General features: G+C 35.8%; 1 long non-coding RNA gene across 2 annotated transcripts; it reads right to left on the bottom strand.

The window, feature by feature from the left end:
- Window positions 1-3,424: 3,424 nt before the first annotated feature.
- On the bottom strand, window positions 3,425-9,417 carry LOC141942166 (uncharacterized). 2 transcript variants are annotated; one of them, XR_012628549.1, is made up of 3 exons: window positions 9,385-9,417; window positions 8,283-8,354; window positions 3,425-3,905 (listed from the first exon to the last, which is right to left on the bottom strand). It is a non-coding gene; the product is annotated as an uncharacterized LOC141942166 (long non-coding RNA). The 2 variants fall into 2 exon arrangements; XR_012628548.1 differs by lacking the exon at window positions 9,385-9,417 and having other exon boundaries at window positions 8,283-8,416.
- Window positions 9,418-12,656: the final 3,239 nt, after the last annotated feature.

Below are 12,656 nucleotides of genomic sequence, written 5' to 3'. Positions count from 1 at the left end.
TAGTAATCAGTGTTCTGTGTCTATAATTTGGAATCCAGTTGTAGGACAAATGCACCTCATTACCACAACATGTATTTTTATTTCTAATTACTCCTCTTCTTACAAATACAATCAAATGGCTGAAAGTCAGCTTTGCTTTTGTTCTTCTGCTGTATCAGCCATAGTACTACAAGGGGAAGGATCCTTTTAGGGATGAGGAAAGAGAAACACAGCTGCCTCTGTGGTACTAACATGCAAAATAATCTACTTTTTCTAGAACTGACAGAATGCTGTGTGGGATCCTGAGCAGATACAGATTAGCGTATATATTTGTACTTTAAAATTACTGATAAATAACTCCCACTAGCTCATGACAGCTGATGGGCAGTGCCACAGTAAATGACAAGGCTTGACTCCTCTATTACCATCAGTTTAAATTTGGTGGTTTTTTCTGTGAGCTTTACAAAAAAATTTCCAAGTGTTTAAACTATGTTTAATCTGATATATTGAATGTCCCTGAAAACTTACTCTGTAATAGCTTTCTTCAGAATGATACACTAACTCCTTCCCCACCATTTTTTCTTTTCTTTTAAATAACAAATTTCTTTAAAAAATAAAATAAAGCATGAGACAGAAAGCTTATATTTCAGGGAAGAACAACGTGAGGGGCCAGGGAGGCCACATAATTGGGTGTGATGTGTCAGTTTCTCTAGTGACTGTAGGAACTATTCTGTCATCACTTCCGCAGTGCATAAGTGAGAGGACTGCACAAATCCCCGCATCTCCCGTGACTTAACCAAACACTGGAGTCTCCTCTAAGAGAAAGTTAGTCAGGGGGTGTGCAGGTGGTTTATACATTAGTGAAAGAAACAAGACGGGGGGGGGGTGGGGGAAGATGTAAGAGAAAGGCAAAGGATGAGATAGTGTGATATGAAAAGAAGGGCTTGCCAAAACCAACATATTCATACTGGTTTTGCTAAGAAAAGTGTAGTCCTAAAAATAAAATAATTAAAAAAAACCCAAAAAACCAAAACACTCAGCAATCTAAAGCTCCCCTAGGTAAAGGTAGATATAGCTTATGTTACAGTTTTAGGCTACTCTCTAAACACAGATCTTTCTTTATTTCTCTAGTTGCTTTCTCTTCCCTAAAGGGAAAACAGAGAAAACTAACAACACATCATACTTCACCTACCTTCTAAGCAATTTCTGGGCAGGCAGATAAACACAGTAAGTAGTTAAGAGACACTGCAGCTGTAGTCCTTTCTCCCTAAACCTTTCTAAGAGTTATTCTCTCAGTCACAATAGGCAGCATTCATCCCCCCTACCTTAGGTGGTAGAAATACAGACCTTCAGACTGGAGCTGGTCATCTCTTTATATTCAAAGGAAAGAAACAGGCAAATTTACAGGATGGTTTATCTGACAAATTTTAGATATCAGTCTTAAAAGAATAATGCACCCTAAAAGTGCCATTTTCTTTCTGTAGATTACAAAAGAGTATAGACTCATGATTCAGATGTAGACATCTACATATACAGTGCATATAGTCTCACCGTATGACAATGACTCAATGACTTCTTGTATGAGAGAATGAAGTACCAGCATTTGAAGAAGGAAATAAAGAAACCTCTAGGTTTGTTTATTTCTGTTTTAACAAATTCACACTCAAACCATACCCAGTTCTGTAGAAGAAAACGATCATATACTGTACTTTGGTTTTGCTATACTCCTCCTCCACACTTCTGCTGCACTCGCTTAAACAGGAGTCCTCACTGTAAACCATGGTCATGATCCTTCCCCCTTCTGGTTCTGGAACCCTAGAGGTCTGAGAAATGAAAAAAAATCACTAAATTAAGTTTACTGCATGCCTACTGGGACTCAGTTACATAGATTTTCTCATATAAAAGTTGTTTCTTTGTCTTTGGAAACTGTCCCACATCAGGAGTGGTATTAATTAATACAATCCCAACTTTATTTCAGGCACACAAGATGTGTTCCAACCTGTATCAAATCATAGCCCAGAAATGCTTTTTTGCCAATTTACCATGTACCTAGACAACTTTAATTTGGATTGTAAACTGGACACACACTAAGAGTAAGAGTTTATACTTAGGCTCTGTGAGTAGATCAACAAAGCAAATCTCCCCTGTTATGCTTCGCTGCTTTGTTTTACCAGTTTACCAGTTTCAGCAGTTGGCACTGCAGAAGTTCACCCATAGAGTGCAAGCTGTTTCAGAGCCCTTGCACCTGAAACATGAATTCTGCTTACTAGTGCCTAATGCGGCCATGATTTGTATATACACATATACAGTAAATCCCTCAGGTTTCCAGAACAGAGAAAATTAGAGATGTACTACCTTCTCTGTGGGGCCTAACTTGTGATGTAAACTTCTACTCTGTAGACCGACCCTATTTTTCACAGGGATCTAGGAAAAGGATTTCAGGGCACCGTCTGCTGCTCTGAGTCCCATCCCTCACACACAAAGGCAACCACACAGTAAAACAGCCCAGAAGGATTTACAGATTATGAGGTCTATGCAACACTGTACTCTGTAACAAGCCAAGATCCAGTGTAAAGAAAAGAAGAAAAAAAAAAAAAAAAAAGTTATAGAAAGACACGGAAAGAGAAATGTATCATTCATATTTTAGATCTTTGAAATATGACAAAATGCGTAAAAGGAAACAGTAGAGTGTATGTATGGTGTGGATCACATCTCAGACCTGTTTCAAGGAAGAGTAATCTCCATTGTCTGAAAACCTTTCATGTTAAGGCTGGGGAAAAAAGTGTACCCAAAACGTTATCTGAAAATCAGACTCCTAATAAATTTACCATATGTAAATCATTTCAGATACTATTATAAATAGCACTTGAAGCTCTGAACTAAAGCTAGCCTGAATGCTCTGATTTGAAACAAGCAGATTAATTTGTTTTACATTCCTTTTTTTTTTTTTGTGCCTATTTTTATTATGAGGATGGGAATCGGGGATGAAAAACGCCAAAAGGAAAAACTGTTGCAGTAATAATCCTTTGATCAGAACCAGGAAGCATGAGAAAACTTACAAGAAAGCTTGTTTTCAGGAGAGGAACTCCATCTTTGTTGCAGCAAACAGCATCCAGACACCAAAGCTAAAGCAGGTACATAAGAAATACCATAATGAGCACAGCCTTGTATCTACCAGTATTTGAAAGGCTTGCATTTGAAGAGCATGCAAAAACAGAAACAGATTTTCTTTCTACTCTCTCTGCATTATATATTAGATTATTATTGCCATACGTGAGACCTGTGGAATTTGGAAAAGAGCTTTTTTTATGGGCATGACAATGAATAGGATGAGCTCCAGAAATACAATGCTGTAGGGTACATGTTCTGGGACAGGTGTCCCAACCAAAGAAAATTTCTTATTTGACTTTGCTAGCCTGAAATGTACATTAATCACTTGACAGGGTCACTGCAGAGATCATATGATTTATTAGTTCAAACATCAAACATTTATTAGTTCAAACATTTCACATACAATAGGGCAGAAAATTATTAGCTTCATATTATATAAATGACTATAAGTGTCCTATTTGGCTTGCAAGTCTGCAGCCACAATGAAATTGAGAAGAAAAAAAAAAACAGCAATAATGCCTTAACACACATTACACATGGGAGATTTTCCATTATTGGAGAAAAAAAAAAAAACAAATGTAGAGAACACAATCAAAACTTTTATTTTAAATGCCATAGTTATTGGTTTCAATACAAATTGCCTATAAGTAAATTTCTTTTAGAACCAGAAGCATTTATTCACTTAGCAACTTTTTATTCACAAATTCTACAAAACAGTGATTTCTTTTCACTTCTGTGTTTAACAGGACGGAAGTCTGCTTGACTCTCCATTCATCGTCATCTGGTGCTTAACAGCAAAACTCTGTGTGAAGTGACTGCAAAGAAGGCAGAAGCTATAATTAATCAGTATTAATATGGAACAATGAAACAGGAGATAACTATATGAACTTTTTTAACCAAAACTACAGAACATTGTTGGTTGTGTTTCCTTTAATGAAATTTCTGTTTTACATATATGTTTATATCTATAAAATGTAGTTGCAGTAATTTTACTATTTAGAGCAGAAAAGATTTTATCTTAAGTAACAGTACTTTTAGAAGTTTATACTCAATTTTTAAAATATATATATGTACTTATCTACTAATGTTTATGTTGTTACCCCTCTTGCTTAGACTAGGGATTTCCAGTTTCCATTGAGCTAATGCAGGAAATATTTCTTTAAAAAAATGCTGGAATACTGACTTTTGATAGACACACTTTTCTAAAAACCTATCCCAGTAATGAGAATTTACTGATCAGTCTTGTGAGTCTGAGTCCAAGTAATGCAGAAGTGAAGAAACAGCAATCAAAACACACAGTTAAATAAATTCTTTGATATTACTCTTAGTTTCTTAACCAAGACTATTGAATTGCATATAAAGGAGATATGATGATAGAGAGCTTCAGGGAGAACTCAACACTATTCAACATCCTTAACAAGACAAGGATTTCCAATTTTGAGGAATCAAAAATTCCCGTATATTTTATTATTCTTGCTGAAGCAGCAGTCAAATAAACGGCAGCCAAGCTGACATACTGCCCACAACTCAAACCAAATGTAAAGTCTGATCCTCCAACTGAGAAGCCATCCCATATCTTCACAAAGATCTGAGGCAGAAGTAAAAGTTTATCTGAGCAAGATGAGTACTAACAGCAAAGCAAAGCTGCATGTAGGTTGACCAACTTTTTTAATTAAATGTGTCTGTGAACTCAGAGCAGAAGTAGAAATGGGTTTCTGGACCAGGTAAACTGGCTGGAAATACCCTAATTAAAAAAAAAAAACCCAAACCATTATGGGGTCCTCAACAACAGTTTTTAATGTAATCTGTTGCACAAAAAGATATAAGGCCATGTAATTGGGGAAAAAAAAAAGTTTGAAATAGGAAAACATACTTTAAAGGAAACTCAGCTTTCACAATGGAGGGCAGGTGTCAGTGGATTCCCATGACAATCTGCACAGTTCAACTGCCTCATAAATGTCCTTGAAAAAGAATACATTTCGAGATGACAAAGATGCATGAGACCACAAAAAATAATCATTTGATTGTAGAAGGATTTCATGATGATCAGATTGGGAACAAAAGAATGTATTGGCAATGAATATGAAGTAAAATACAGACAGGAAAGGCAATCCCAAGTATACTTCTATAATGATGGATACTAAAGTCAAATTTCAGGAAAGCAACTGTGGACACATTGTGGACAATAAGCGCCAGCTCAACATGTGGCAAAAGAAAAATGAACAAAGAAAATGTTCAGAAGTGTTATGTAAACAATAGAGGACAAACAAAAATAAATTATCATCCTATTGTAAATCATTGGTGTAGCAGCCACTTCTTGAGTACTGGGTATGGTTCTGACCTCCATAAAAATATAGCAGAGCTACGAAAGATACAAAGAAATGCATCCAGGATGACCAATAATGAACAAAGATACATGAGCCACTCTGTAAACGGAGAAATTAATTAGACTGGGACCTTTCAACACAGTAAAAAGAGGCAGGTGAGAGAGAATTTGTTCCCTGTTTACATTCTCAAGTAAAAATTTCTACTGTGTCTCACAACAGAAGAACTAGGGAATATCAAATTAAATTAAGCAGTCTATTTAAAATAAGAACTTTACTATGAATTCTTTTTTTCAGATAATTCATAATTAAATTCATTGTTTAAACCAACTCATTGCTACATCATGCCACAAGCGTAAATAGAATTAAAATGCAACTGTCAAATTTATTGAAGAGAGGACTATTAAGGGCACTAAAATACAACAACGTGGTAAAGCCTATAAAAAGAAATCTCTAAAACTGAGACTGTTAGAAGATGGAAAATATTCTCTACTGGACATGCTCTTGTACTCTTTCCCTAATCTACCAGCAATTGGCAGAAATAGGCTAATGGACAAAACATACTTCTGGTGTGATTCAACACAGTCAGTCTTATACCAAAACACCAAGGAAACAAGATTGTTTTTGTCTAGTGGGATGGAAGAAGAACTAGGTAGTAGAAAACACTGACGAAAACATTTATATTTGCTAGAAATACATAAATTTTGTGCATTACCACCATTTTTGTTTAAAATGCTTTGGCTTAATGAAAGTTAAGAAATTTGCATTATGTTCAATGCAAATTCCCTGAATGTTCAATTCACTTTGAACTAGTCTTAAACACAAGTAAAATTCCTCTTTCTCTGAAACTGAAAATCTCTGTTGGGTTCCAAGGATAGATTAGCTGTGACTAATCTGTACTGGTTTCATGGTTGTCCTTAGGTACCTACTTCTTTCTTAATTGTCCATGGTCAGTAAATTACTGCACTGTCTCAGAACAAGAGAAATTCTAGCATTTTTTTCTGTATTATTTTATAATACTTTATAAAAATCTGAAACACTAATGTAGCTGTTTGATGCATGTTGAACATGCAAATAAGTAGGTAAGATTTAAAGTCAGTACAAGAATTGGTTTATTCTTAAACTACCTTTTCTGGTACACTAATGGAAGTTACAGATGATCATAATTTTAGCCTAAAAACCCACTAATCCTGGAAAATTAGAGAAATCAGCCAAGGCTTTTTCCATTGACGTATGGCTTCCAGACCTCGGAGGGGCTGAACATGGAAGCAGTCTGTCCACCCTGTAGCAATACTCAGCCTGATTCATCAGAAACTTTTCCTATTCCCTGAGCTTCCTGGGATCATCACTACTCAAAAAGACTGACAGATTTTGGTCATCATTCAACACTGAAACTGCCTTAAGGTGATAAATGCTGCGTTTTTACCAGTTACTTCAGTTTCCTCCAAGTAAAACTTTCTATCTTCTGTGACTATTTGCAATTTGATGTTTAAATTATTTCATTACTTCTCCATCACTTCTCTTTTGATAGGTCTAGTTACAGTATCTCTTTTTTCATTTTTTTTTTAAATCCCTAATACATAAGTAATTTCAAACTACTTAAAGAACCAAAAGTTATAGATATTAGTACAAAGTTGACTGTGGTCTTTGACACTATAAATACTCTCACTTTCTCTGCTTCTCCAACACACTTAATGTGCTACTATTTTTTTTTTTATTTCACTGACCTTTCAATTTTCTAGAACTTTCAAAGTTTTTACTACTCCTATTTTTTTTTTTTTACAGGGACCACCATTATTGTTTACTTTCCTCATGTATCAATAATGACATTTCCATGATATTCCGTGGCTGAGACAGTCAACTGCCTACCAGTCTACCCCTGTAAAATGCAGAAGGGGTCAAGAGTGCTCAACTGTAAGCTCTGTAGTTTCATTTTCATCCTAACTCATCTTTTCCACTAAGGAAAACTCCACCCCCCCGCTTCTCTCCAAATGGTGCCTTCTCTGCAGCTTCAACCCTGAAGAGACATTTTGCCTTATTATCCACTTTTTGCGTGTTAATATTTTCAGTCAGGACGCGCATAAGCAATTCTACCATTTAGTTCTTATTGCCCTTTATACTAAGTGAATTTCTTTTATTTTCCTCTTGTCTTTCTCTAGTGTAAGAATCACTGTGTTACATGAGACCAGTTGTCCCTTCAGTATCAATCACAAAAAGCCTTTGCTGAAAAGTGTGGGGAAACTCTGTGCTATACGTCCTTGTAATGAGCTATCAAGTAGAGAAGTTTCTTCCTCACCTACTTTAATTAAAGGTTGGCTTACACTCTGAAGCTTGAAGACTTAAATCCCTGCGCTAAAATCTTTTCTGATGTAAGTCTGGAAATTTTTATTAGTGACATGCATTTCCATGAAACATTATTTTAAAGGCAGAGACTCTAGGATGCAGAAGAACAAAACAGTTATATACACACAAATCCATAGCATATAAAGTGGCATCAGAAATAATGTAACACTTTCATGTGATGCTCTAAATGAATAATTTTTATGTTAGGACTGACTTGTAAATGTTATGCCTCTTGCAGATTTTACTTTTAACACATCAACAAACATAAACATCACCTAAAGCCTTTTTCAAGTAAAAATAATACAATTCTAACAATAGTTAAGAAAAGAAGGTAGTGAGTTAAGTGTGGAAAGGTTTAAAAACAGGAATGAGTCTCATTGAGATGTACTTTATTAAAAATACAGAAATGAACTTTAAAGAATTTTAATTATTCGCAGAGAAGATTCTAGCTCAAGTGTGCATTAAAGTACTTTCCTCTTATTAGCTTTTGCATTCCATTAATTACTTTCTTAACTATTTCCTCACCTTAGCCATGCATCAAGGAAGGCTGCTTCCAGTTTTCCAGTAAAGATGAAGGAGATCTGCACAAATGTATCCCTGCAGAATAAATGCATGTAATTTATCACAAAAATTGAATAGGAGGGAAAAAATGCCTTTACCTTATTTTCCTTTTGGCCTGAAACAACGATACAGACTGGACTATGCAATTAAATTATCTGCTGAGACCAAATATTTCCTGTACCGTTTTTCAAGAAATGACCTGTCTTTCACCCTCTTCTCTTCCTCTTCCAAGAGTGTTATTCCCAATAAGTAACCACTGGCATTCAAGAGTCTGTATTTACAAAGACTTGCTTCACATACTGCATCTGAACTGTCACTATTATGTCCACATCTATAAACAGGGGAAAGTCTGAAGCATCAAGCGCTTTCTGCGTGTATCTGCTTGTAGTATGCGTGAATACATGCATATACCCTTTTTAATGCTACTTTTCCTCCATTCTAAGTCAGTTTGTTCTGATTTGGTCTTGTTCACTTACAATGGATTTCTGAAAACCACAGCTGCAAACATAGACGTATATTGTTATGGGGTTTTTTTATATAATTAGTAACTATACACAATAATGGTATAAACTAAAATAAAGAATGTAAATATTCTGCCTCTTACATTTTCAGTTGGTCAATTTTTGTAATTGTGTACCTATACCATTGTACAGTATGACTCCCTGTAGACATACTGAACATTTCAAACAGGGAACACAAAGAAATATGTTTAACAGCACAGAGAAGCAATCATCAAGCAAATCACTCCATGTAACAGTTACCATCTATTTTCCGTGAAGCACAGAGTAAAGCATGTTAATGTGAAGTACAGATATTGCAATGCAGTGTAGTATTACAGTGTGCAGTGAGAGCCCAGCAGTCTGCCTCTGAGATGTGGCAGTCTGAAACCGTGCACAAGTGCTTACAGCTGCAGTGACATGGTGCTAAGCATGTTTTAAAGCTAGTCCCAGTCGAGCGGCATCTTATCCAACCAGAAACAATCCCACAATCCAGCTCTTTTTAAGTGATCATCCTTGTATCATAACAGATTAAGGTTGCAGCTACTTTGGATTATGGTTAATCTAACCTTTATCCATTCACATCTTCACCTGAAACGTACAAGGACCAAGAGTCAATTGCCAGGGCATAATTCACAATGACACTGATCTCTCCTTCCTCACTCTAATTATCTGGATTAAGAATAACACTTTTGAGTAATTATTTTCACATTGGATAAACATTAAGCTTTCCTGGATTTATCTGAGCTTTTTCTTAACATGAAATAGATCCGAGCAGGCTTATAAGAACATAACTGACAGCAGTGACAGCTTAATCAAGGAAACCCTAAACAACTAAAACAATAGGAAATGTTTGCTTCACATTGTTTTGAATAATTGAGAAGCAGAAACTTGATAACCCACTGGAAAACTATCTACTCAAAGACCAAAGAAAAAGCAATATCCAGGCAGATCAATTACAGTGACTTGTAATGTCTTAATAAAGATGCAAAATTTTCTCTGATGCAGTACCAGCTCAGAAATAAACAGTTTACTAGTTGCAGAAAATGTACAAGCCCACAAAGATGCTGATTTATAGGACCAGTATTTCAGAGAGGAGAAAAAACAAACCATATTATCAGTTTGCTAAAATTATAATTAAAATGAATCAGATACCTGCTGTATTACTTCTGATGACAATTTCTGAAGAAACTACATTGTCCATCTCAGGCTATACAGACTCCCCAAAATTGCTATCACAAGCAGGCTAGAAAAATCTTCCAACCTTGTCTTTGAAACTACCTAAGATCATATACAATTACACACTAAAATCACATCACAGAACCCAATTACACTTTGGCTTTGCAGATCCACAGATAACCTCTTAAAGAGCAAACTCCCTTACTGTGTCGACCCCTGACCTCGAGCTCTTTTTCCAATCTTCAGCAGCACCACATGTTTCTTTCCTAGAGTGAGCCAGGACTTGGTTCCGCAAGGTTTTGGAGGGGTAGCAAGTGCTCCAGCTATCACAACTTTAAGGTTAAGGGAGAACACTGCTAATATCTCATTCGCAAACTTTAATACGTTCCTTATACTACTATTTAATTTAGTTTGAACATTATTTATGAAGGAGTTTTCAGTAAGTATTTTTCCATTTGTTGAAGATTTTTAATAATTTAAAAGTAATAATTTTATTTGGCTCTTAAAAGACTTTAAAACATTATGTACCAATTGAATACTTTAACAGGCACTGGAAGCTGAATCACAAAGAAATGTATTTACATCTTAATTTTAAGAATTATTTTAGAAATTGATCAAATAAGGGGCACAGAAGCCTTTGTTTAATAACTTGACTTCCCTGAGGCTCCACAATAACAATCATACCACTGGGACTTTCTCTTCTCACACTTAGCAAGAGTAAATAGTAAACCTAGGCTTCCATACTGGTTTATCATTTTTGTGATTTCTTCATGTCAAGAGGAGAACAGAAGCTACAGCAGAACATTATAAGTTAGCTCCCAAAAAACCAGAGGATAAAACACCACAATTCTGGGTACTTAACCGCAGCTGGGAAAAAATAATAAAAGTGATACCAGGTGCAACATCTTTGTGCACATGCAAACCTTTGTTTACTTGGAATTATATTCTGTATGTGTACATACAGTTATCTTAATGAGATAGGAACAGCACCCATAAACTGGTGAATACCAACATACACCCACCTGCAAGTCACTGACAACTTACCTTGATGAGAGGCAATGACTCTTACACTTCATATAACTTACCACTCCCAGCTACACAGATATATTGAGAATGTCTATATTTCTCTGATATTTTAAGCCCTCATAATAAAAAAAAAAATTACATTCATCTTAAGTGTTCAATATGCCCTCTACTTGCTCAGCATCACCCAGCTGAAAAACTGTTCTTCCTTGCTATCATGACTTCTCCTGCAATGATGTCTCCAGGCACATTTCCTACTATGCTAACTTAAAAAAATCACAGAGGAATTGTGTAGGTTGGCCAGCTCCTTTTCTTTCCAACAAGACACAGTCTATTGCTTACTGATTGACATATTACCACGAGAGGCCATTTGGCACTGTAGTCATACTGCCTTAAATCTCCCTTTTTTTCCCTTAAATTCAGGGTCTCTCAAGTGTTTGCTCAGCTGCTTTTACTGGATACCAAAAACTGTCTCCTTGTGCACTTCATATCACTTCTTAAGGGAGCAGAAGGGACTCAAAAGACTTTGAAAATATTCCAGAACTGAGAGACGTGGAGATAACTCCTGGTACGATCATGGCACTACTTTCTAAACTATAGTGTGCAAAATCTATGTAATTGAAAACATTGAAACCTGTCACAGAATGGTTGAGGTTGGAAGGGATCTCTGGAGATCACCTTGTTCAACCAAGCAGACGTGGTACAGATAATTTGTGGGTGGATTGACTACATATTTTTACTTGGAAAACATCCTGATTGCAGCAATTAAGACTGTTTTTCTTTTATTTAAGACCTATTAAAAATAGTCCACCTCTAAGGAATCTAAGGTCTCCAGCATTTGGTATTAACTTCTACCCAGCTCCTAGATCTTTACTTTAAGCAACACCTCAACCATCCAGTGTGAATGCTGCTGACTTCGAAATCTTTTTTTTTCCGTACCTTTTATTCTTCTAATCAGTGTTACTATATTATTACGTAGATGTGTTTCTCATCCTTTTATTCACATTACTGTAAGAGCACGCAGAAGCAGTCACTGACTAGAAGGAATACATTCACAAGTAAGTATGCTTCTTAAATTTACTCTTAACATGAAGTAATACGTAAGTATGCTGGAAAGCAAATATGGACTTTAAAACAATCTTGAAAATTGGGGAAACACTCTAAAAATTAGGCAAAATATAAGGTACATACAAATAACTGCTCAAATAGAGGATGAGAAATAACTTACTAGGGGGTGCTGCTTTGATGTGGACCAATTTCAGAGCCCAAAGACAAGAAAGAATCACTATCAACATAAAAAAACACAAAGAAATTCAGGAATATCTGAAAGAATTTTGGCTGGGAAGGCAGGTGGATTACTGGTCTTCAAACAGCTGAAGAGATTATTCTACTCTGAGTCTTTGGTGGATAGGTAAGGAACTAGGTGGATAAAATTACTTTAATAGATTAGATATTGGAAAATGTAAGGATAGTGAAAGACTACAGTCTTTCAGAAGACTGCAGAAAGACTCTTTTGAGGACTAAAGCATCTCCCTCACCAGGGATCATGGAGAATAGATTACACAAAAGTCTGTCAAGAACAATACCATTATAGCTGACTCTTCTGAGAGTCAGAAAAAGAGAGTACACGGCAGCCTCT

This window comes from Strix uralensis, chromosome 4 (assembly GCF_047716275.1).
Source record: "Strix uralensis isolate ZFMK-TIS-50842 chromosome 4, bStrUra1, whole genome shotgun sequence".
Lineage (NCBI taxonomy): Eukaryota > Metazoa > Chordata > Aves > Strigiformes > Strigidae > Strix > Strix uralensis.
This window is presented reverse-complemented; position numbering and strand designations above follow the sequence as displayed.